General features: G+C 38.1%; 2 non-coding genes across 2 annotated transcripts; both read right to left on the reverse strand.

The window, feature by feature from the left end:
* Positions 1-1,554: 1,554 nt before the first annotated feature.
* On the reverse strand, positions 1,555-1,661 carry LOC112092522. Its single transcript, XR_002902625.1, has one exon. It is a non-coding gene; the product is annotated as a small nucleolar RNA R71 (small nucleolar RNA).
* A 4,730-nt stretch (positions 1,662-6,391) lies between these two features.
* Positions 6,392-6,498, reverse strand: LOC112092524. Its single transcript, XR_002902627.1, has one exon. It is a non-coding gene; the product is annotated as a small nucleolar RNA R71 (small nucleolar RNA).
* Positions 6,499-9,562: the final 3,064 nt, after the last annotated feature.

Genomic DNA, 9,562 nt, shown 5'->3' on the forward strand with positions numbered 1-9,562 from the left:
AAGAGGTAAGTACATTTTTTTTTATTTTATTTGTTTCTTTTTCTTTGGTCTGCCTAATCTGTTTCTTAACTCAAAAAAAAAAAAATAATAAATCTTTGTTTGCCGCACCCGCACTTGTCTTTCTGTTTCTTTTTCTTTTCTTTGTCTTTTATTTTATTCTTTTAGTTTGTTAACGTTTTCTCTTTATTAAAAATTTGATTAAAAAAAAAAAAAAAAACTTCCTTTGGTTTCCGTAATTTGATTGTTAGCATATATATATATATATATATATATATATGCTAAAAAAAACTTGCGTCTGCTGTATTCCTTTCTTTCTTACTTTACGTTCTTCATTTTTTTTTTCTTTTGCAAAGTTCTTACGTTCTTCATTTTTTTTTTAATTTCCGTAGTCTTGTTTCTAAAAAAAAAAAATCTCACACTTTTAGGATTTGTTTTCATTAATAATTTTATTTTCCATTTTAGTTTTAAAATTGATTGTGATTTGATTTTGTAATTTTTTATTTTTTTTATAAATTAGGATTTTATTTTGTTTCCTCATTTGTATATTTTATATTGTTGCCTTATTTAATTTTTCCTTTTATATAGTTTCATTAATTCTTAAGATTATAACTAGGATTGTAATTAATTGACTATTCTTAATCTAGGAATTTCATAATTTGGTAGATTTAGGCTTTTGACTTTAGAAATAGTTTCTATTAATTAGATTACATTTTTTAATTTATTCAATAAAATTTAATAATTGATTTTGAGGATAATTGTGTGGTTACGTGGAAAGTACAATTTGAGGGAGTTTTGTCTAGAAAAGTTGGTACTTAAGTGGGCCTCGTCCCACCAATCTTTCCTGGGAACGTTGCTCTGTCTAGGAGACTATTCATTGAGCCAAGAGCTATAATCTTTCCTAGGAGCACTCTCGGTGGTTACAATTTACGTTACTATATGGTTATTTTCTTTTGCTTTGATGAAAAAAAAAAACAAAAACAAAAAAAAAACAAAAAGTATAAAATTAAAAATTAAAAAAAAACCGCTTAGGGTGAATGCATCGGTATAGAGACGAAATAGGGAGATTTCCTCAACGTCTAGACTCAGAAACCTAGTGAAATTCTATCCGACTCGTCTTCTATGCCTCCGTCTTCACACTCGTCATTGGAATTCGCATTTGAAAATCTATTCGCAATGGCACAACACGAGGAAGTTCAGCAGAGGACGTTGTAAGATTACCTGCACCCAATGCGTATGGCCACCCCATCTTGCATCATGTTCCCGCCAAATGCACCGCCCACGGATTTCAAGCCGGGCATGATTGCACTTCTCCTAACCTTTCACAGGTTAGAAAATGAGAACCCATATGTACACATCCGGGAGTTTGAAGAGGTGGTGGCCACCTTTCACAGCCGTGCTGAGGCCACAAATACCGTCAGATTGAAGTTTTTCCCTTTCTCTCTGAAGGACAAGGACAAAAGCTGGCTGTATTCTCTTAGGCCCAAGTCTATTGGTATGTGGGAAGAAATGACGATGACATTCTTCAATAAGTATTTCCCACACCATAAGACTAATAATTTAAAATGACAGATCTCGAATTTTGCTTAGAAGGAAAATGAAACTCTCTATCAAACTTGGGAGCGTTTTAAAGATCTGTTAAATATGTGTCCCCACCATGGATATGAAAGTTGGCGCCTCGTAAGCTATTTCTATGATGGACTCATAATCCGAGAGCGCCAATTTGTTGAGATGATGTGCAATGGAGATTTTCTCCAAAAGGATCCTGACGAAGCTATCAAGTACCTGAACGAGTTAGCTGAGAAAGCTCATACTTGGACTGGACCGAGTGCTACTGAGAGCACCAGTAGGTCCCGACCAGTTGGAGTTTATCAATTAAGGGTGAGGACAGTCTTAAGGCCCAAGTTGAAGCTTTAACGAAGTAAATTGAGGCCCTCAAAAGTAAAGATAGTAAAGGACCCCACATGGTAGCAAGGACAGAGGCACATGAGCCCTGTTTCGTTTGTGGTGGAATGGGCCATCTGGCTCAAGATTGTCTCACTTTTGGTGAAATGAGAGGGGTATACGAGGAGCAGTGCAATGTATTGGGTACATACAATAAGCCTTATGGACCTTTCTCAAACACTTATAATGATAGCTGGAAACACCACCCAAAATTCAGTTGGAGAGATCCAAGCCAACATGCACAATCATCTGGAGGGCAATGGAAATCAGAGCAACAATCTCAACCACCAAGGACATATTTTGCGCCTCAGAATAACATGCAGCTGAAAGGGAATTCTCTAGAGGATACCCTAAAAGCTTTTATAGATGCGCAAAATAAGACAAATCAAAGAGTTGATTCAATGCTCACGCAGCTGGTGGAAGAGAACAAGGAAATAAAAAGTCAGATCACAAAGCTGACAGAAGCTTTAACCGTTCAAGAGCGCGGTAAATTTTCATCACAAGCCCAGTCCAATATGAGAGGACAACACATGGCTCAAACTTCCAACTCTGAAGGTCAAAATATCAAGGAAGTTAATGCCATCTCTACTCGAAGTTGTAAGAATTTTGACACGCCATCAACAAGTACAACCATTTCGAGTAATGAAGAATCGGCTCAGGAGAAAGAAGAGCCAACAAAAATTCCAGTAAAGGTGCCTTTCCCCCAAGCTCTCCGACCTGCTGGGAAAGTGCCGGAAAATCAAAGTGAGATCCTAGAGCACTTGACACAATTGAAGATCAATCTTTCGTTACTACATGTGATCAAGCAAGTGCCAGCCTACGCCAAGGTTATCAAGGATCTGTGCACTATAAAGAGGAAGCACCATGTCAAGAAAACTGCATTCTTGACGGAACAAGTAAGTTCGGTGATTGAGTAGAAGACACCGCTGAAGTATAAGGATCCAGGTTGTCCCACAATTTCTTGCCAGATTGGGACACAAGAATTCGGCCAAGCGTTACTAGACCTAGGATCGAGCATTAACCTTATGCCTTATTCGGTCTACTCGCAATTGGGTCTTGGAGAGATTAAGCCCACAGATGTGGTTCTGTAACTGGCCGATAGATCCATTAAGAGACCATGGGGAATAGTGAAAGACGTTTTGTTGTAAGTCGACAAGTTTTATTACCCCGTGGACTTTCTTGTCTTGTATACACAATCTGTGCTGAATATGGAGTCATCCATTCCCATCATTCTAGGAAGACTTTTCCTTGCCACAGCAAACGCACTTATCAATTGTAGGAATGGTCTCATGAAGTGAATATTTTTCATATTCAAAAGCAACCACGTGATGATGACGAGTGTCAACAAACATTCCTAATTGACACACTTGTCGAGGAGGAGGTTCAGCTGCAAAACAACTATGAAGATCTTGAAAACCTCTTCCAAAATTCTAATTCTAAAAATTCCGGTTCTATTGAGTTGGCTCACTTGTCTGCAATTTTTAGCAACTCACAGGACATATGAACCAAGTTTGGGCCACCATGTTTTGAGGAGCTCCCAACAGAAGGAGAAAAACTGAAATCATCCATCGAGGAGGCTCCAAAAGTCAAGCTAGCCCAACTACCTGAGGGCCTAAAACATGCGTTCTTGAGAGATAAAGACACATTCCCAGTCATCGAGTCGTCTAAACTCGATGCATTACAAGAACAATGATTGATCGACATGCTGAAAGAGCATAATTCCAGGATCAAGGTAAGAAAGAAAATGGCTCATGATAAGCAGATCCTGAGGAAGAACTTCGAGCCGAATCAGTGGGTTCATCTTTATGATTCCCATTTACATCTCCACCCTGGTAAGTTGAGGTCGCAGTGGACTGACCCGTTCGTAGTGAAACGCGTTTTTCCCAATGGTGCTGTCGAGGTTGAGGACCTAACCGATGGGAGAATCCTCAAAGTAAATGGCCAACGTCTGAAGAATTACTTAGAGCGGGTGAACCATGTTGAAGTGATCATTCTCGACGACCCCGTTTACCAGCCCTGAGTAGTTTACTCACATCTTCTGTACCATATTTTGATTTTGTGTTTTTCTTTGCTTATTTTTACATTTTTTTATGTGTGTTTTTTTTTTTAAGAATCATATCAGGAAGCTCAGGCTATGCTCATAAGTGGAAAGCTCATCGTCCAAGTGTCTTCTTTCTCTATATTTCCATAATTTTTGACAGTGAGGACACTGTCTGATTTTGGTTAGGGGTGGTGAGCATATTCATGCGTAAGAGTGATTTTTGTCACGTTGATATTTGGGTTAAAATTTTTGCGAAGTTATCTGAGTATGATTTCAAAATGATTGGTTTGAGTCAATTTTTGCTGTCTTGGTTACTAAGAAATGACTTTCAGAGTTTCTTTTTGCACGTGCTAAACCTTGTGGTAAGATGGATGTTAATGCATGTCAGCTGAAAAAATTTCCGAGTTTAAGTGCTTGATTTTTAGTGAGTTAAGAGAGTAGAGAAAATGACTTTTGAACCTTCATTGATCTTTTGAGTTGGTAAAATCACTGTTAGAATATCATTACATGGTGAGTGGTTTGCTTGGTGCATATGCTTGAGGGATGGATTTTGGGTTAGATAGGAATGATCTTATGTAGTAGAGCCTCATTTTCTTATCCTTCCATTTTCAAAAAAAAAAAAAAAAAAAAAAACTGAGCAAGAGCAACATTTCAAAGATCCTGTAGCTTGGTCGTAATTACATTCGATGCTATATAGCTGTTTGTCAAAAGAACACCTTTCTACATACACTTCATTATTGCAGGTTGTCTCTTGCCAAAAAAAAAGTAATTTATTTTCCTACGCATTTTTTTTGACTCTTTGTTCGTTTTTGTAAATTTCTGTTTGACCTGAATGAAATCCCAAAAGCTGGTTTGTGGTAAGAATGGTGGCATATTCTAGTAGTTGATTAACTTATCTTTTGGTCAATGTTCGTTTGACTGTTTGTCCTAAATTTGACCTTCCTCACATTAAACGTTGATTGTTCTATTTCCAACTCCATGAGAGAACCTTTGCGCTCAAATATTTCTTACACCCGTGAGATCAATGGAGTTGAAACTTCTACTTGGTGAATTTTTCAAAGCCTTATGTGTTATGGTCAGTGGTAAGAAGGTTATGGTTTGGAACACACACACACGACTCTGGAGTTATGATTGAGCTAATCTTGATAGTATCTTTTGACTTTTTACTGACACTTTCTTTGCAATACTTAGGTGACTAGGCTAGTTGAGACTCATATTTTCTTCGTGACATGATTTCTCTTGCGTTTGGATTGCTAGAGACTAGCAATAAGCTGGTTGGGGGTTGTGATAAGTGCATGAAAATGCATCCTAAATATTGTTTTTGATTTATATAATATTAAAATATTTAAGCCTTAATTAAACAATTCCATTATTTTTATTCATAATATTTTTAATTGAAATTTGTCTAGTTTTTACTTCATTATTTACATACGAAAGCAGTGTGAAAAGCTTTGAATATTCAGTTTCTGTCGTCTTGCTGTCAGTCTCATATTTTCTCTCTAGAACTTGTGAGAATGTTTTGCAAGCTAGGCTAGAGTTCTCTTGGTGAGGTTAGAGATGAACTTCTGTTGAGTAACCCAATTCGGAATTTTGATTCCTTGTACTGTAAAGTTCAATATCTTAATGAATTAAATCTCATCTATTTTTCTATTACTTTTCAAAATATTGTGTGCCAATTTTTATATAAGTTTAGTCACACTTTTCTTATGTAATTTCGTCACGCATTGTTTTGTTATTCAAATTATTTTGCAAATTGTCTTTTACTGCAATATTGTCAAATTGATATATTGTCGATTTTAGATAACTTGTAATAATAATATTTTCGGAGTCAACATAGAGATTTAATTTATTCGATTCTTTTATTTTGTGAATCAAAACTGGAATTGGTGAACGAAACATTAGGGATTCTCGAAACATTACCCTTTTTACTATTAAATTTTCTTCACACAAATTTCCTCCATTTTATTTTATTTCCAACAAAATCTCAAAAACTCTTCTTTTTCTTTAATTCACTTGTTATTTATCTTTCTATTATGCTCTTATTTTGCTTATCTTTCTTGTTATTTTGTTATCTCTATGTGGATACGACCGCCCTTCTGTGCTACAATTGACCGCTTGTGAACATCACTTTTAGGCGTTAATCTGCCGGACATGGTTGCACTTCTCCCAACCTTTCATGGGTTAGAGAATGAGAACCCATATGTACACATCCGGGAGTTTGAAGAGGTGGTGGCCACCTTTCACAACCGTGCTGAGGTCGCAAACACAGTCAGATTGAAGTTTTTTCCTTTCTCTCTGAAGGACAAGGCCAAAAACTGGCTGCATTCTCTTAGGCCCAAGTCTATTGGTACGTGGGAAGAAATGACGATGACATTCTTTAACAAGTATTTCCCACACCATAAGACCAACAATTTGAAACGACGGATCTCGAATTTCGCTCAAAAGGAAAATGAAACTCTCTATCAAGTTTGATAACGTTTTAAAGATCTGTTAAATCTGTGTCCCCACCATGGGTATGAAAGTTGGTGCCTCGTAAGCTATTTCTACTATGGACTCACAATCCGAGAGCGCCAATTTGTTGAGATGATGTGCAATGGGGATTTTTTTCAAAAGGATCCTGACGAAGCTATCAAGTACCTGAATGAGTTATCTAAGAAAGCTCATACTTGGACTGGACCGAGTGCTACTGAGAGCACCAGTACGTCCCGACTAGATGGAGTTTATCAATTAAGGGAATAGGACAACCTCAAGGCCCAAGTTGAAGCTTTGACGAAGCAAATCGAGGCCCTCAAAAGTAAAGATAGTAAAGGACCGCACATGGTGGCAAGGACAGAGACACATGAGCCCTGTTTCGTTTGTGGTGGAATGGGCCATCAGGCTCAAGATTGTCTCACTTTTGGTGAAATGAGAGGGGTATACGAGGAGCAGTGCAATGTATTGGGCACATACAATAAGCCTTATGGACCTTTCTCAAACACTTATAATGATAGCTGGAAACACCACCCAAACTTCAGTTGGAGAGATCCAAACCAACATGCACAATCATCTGGAGGGCAATGGAAATCAGAGCAATAATCTCAACCACCAAGGACATATTTTGCACCTCAGAATAACATGCAGCCGAAAGGAAATTCTCTAAAAGCTTTTATGGATGCACAAAATAAGACAAATCAAAGAGTTGATTCAATGCTCACGCAGCTGGTGGAAGAGAACAAGGAAATAAAAAGTCAGATCACAAAGCTCACAGAAGCTTTAACCGTTCAAGAGCGCGGTAAATTTCCATCACAAGCCCAGTCCAATTTGAGAGGACAACACATGGCTCAAACTTCTAACTCTGAAGGTCAAAATATCAAGGAAGTTAATGCCATCTCTACTCGAAGTTGTAAGAATTTTGACACGCCATCAACAAGTACAACCACTTCGAGTAATGAAGAATCGACTCAATAGAAAGAAGAGCCAACAAAAATTCCGGTAAAGGTGCCTTTCCCCCAAGCTCTCCGACCTCTTGGGAAAGTGCCAGAATGTTAAAGTGAGATCCTAAAGCACTTGACACAATTGAAGATCAATCTTCCGTTACTACATGTGATCAAGCAAGTGCCGGCCTACACCAAGGTTATCAAGGATCTGTGCACCATAAAGAGGAAGCACCATGTCAAGAAAACTGCATTCTTGACGGAACAAGTAAGTGCGGTGATTGAGCAGAAGACACCGCCGAAGTATAAGGATCCAGGTTGTCCCACAATTTCTTGCCAGATTGGGACACAAGAATTTGGCCAAGCGTTACTAGACCTATGATCGAGCGTTAACCTCATGCCTTATTTGGTCTACTTGCAATTGGGTCTTGGAGAGATTAAGCCCACAGATGTGGTTCTGCAACTGGCCGATAGATCCATTAAGAGCCCACGGGGAATAGTGGAAGACATTTTATTGCAAGTCGACAAGTTTTTTACCCCGTGGACTTTCTTGTCTTGCATACACAATCCGTGGTGAATATGGAGTCATCCATTCCCATCATTCTAGGAAGACCTTTCCTTGCCACAGCAAACGCACTTATCAATTGTAGGAATGGTTTCATGAAGATATCTTTCGGGAATATGACCCTTGAGTGAATATTTTTCATATTCAAAAGCAACCACGTGATGACGATGAGTGTCAATAAATATTCCTGATTGACACACTTTTCGAGGAGGAGGTTCAACTACAAAGCAACTATGAAGATCTTAAAAACCTCCTCCAAAATTGTGATTCTGAAAATTCTGGTTCTGTTGAGTTGGCTCACTTGTCTGCAATTTTCAGCAACTTACAGGACAGAGGAACCAAGTTTGGGCAACCATGTTTTGAGGAGCTCCCAACAGAAGGAGAAAAACTGAAATCATCCACCGAGGAGGCTCCAAAAGTCAAGCTATCCCAACTACTTGAGGGCCTAAAACATGCGTTCTTGAGAGATTAAGTCGTCTAAACTTGATGCATTGCAAGAACAACGATTGATCGACATGCTGAAATAGCGTAATTCCAGGATCAAGGTAAAAATAAAAGCGGCTCATGGCAAGTAGATCCTGGGAAAGAATTTTAAGCCGAATCAACGGGTTCATCTCTATGATTCCCATTTGCTTCTCCACCCCGGTAAGTTGAGGTTTCGGTGGACTGGCCCGTTCGTAGTGAAACGCGTTTTTTCCAATGGTGCTGTCGAGGTTAAGGGCCCGACCAATAGAAGATTCTTTAAAGTTAATGGCCAACATTCGAAGAATTACTTAGAGCGGGTGAACCAGGTTGAAGAGATCATTCTCGACGACCCCGTTTACCACCCCTGAGTAGTTTGCTCACATCTTCTGTACCATATTTTAATTTTCTATTTTTCTTTGCTTCTTTTTACATTTTTTATGTGTGTTTTTGGACAATCATATTAGGAAGCTCATGCTGTGCTCATAAGTGGAAAGCTCATCGTCCAGGTGTCTTCTTTCTCTATATTTCCATAATTTTTGATACTGAGGACGCTGTCTGATTTTGGTTGGGGGTGGTGAGCATATTCATGCGTAAGAGTGATTTTTGTCATGTTGACATTTACGTTAAAATTTTTGCAAAGTTGTCTGAGTATGATTCAAAATGATTGGTTTGGGTTGATTTTTGCTGTCTTGGTTACTAAGATATGACTTCCAGAGTTTCTTTTTGCACGTGCTAAACCTTGTGGTAAGATGGATGTTAATGCATGTCAGCTGAGAAAAGTCCTGAGTTTAAGTGCTTAATTTTTGGTGAGTTAAAAGAGTTGAGAAAATGACTTTTGAACCTTCATTGATCTTTTGAGCTCGTAAAATAACTGTTAGAACATCATTACATGGTTAGTGGTATGCTTGGTGCATATGCTCTAGGGATGGATTTTGGGTCAGATTGGAATGATCTTATGTAATAGAGCTTCATTTCTGATTGTTCAAAAAAAAAAAAAAAAAACTGAGCAAGAGCAACATTTCACAGATTTTGTAGTTTGGTCGTGATCACATTCGATGCTATATAGCTGTTTGTCAAAAGAACACCTTTCTACATTCATTTCATTATTGCAGGTTGTCTCTTGCCAAAAAAAAAAAA

The sequence above is a fragment of the Morus notabilis genome, unplaced genomic scaffold (assembly GCF_000414095.1).
Source record: "Morus notabilis unplaced genomic scaffold, ASM41409v2 Scaffold637, whole genome shotgun sequence".
NCBI classification, from domain to species: Eukaryota; Viridiplantae; Streptophyta; class Magnoliopsida; order Rosales; family Moraceae; genus Morus; species Morus notabilis.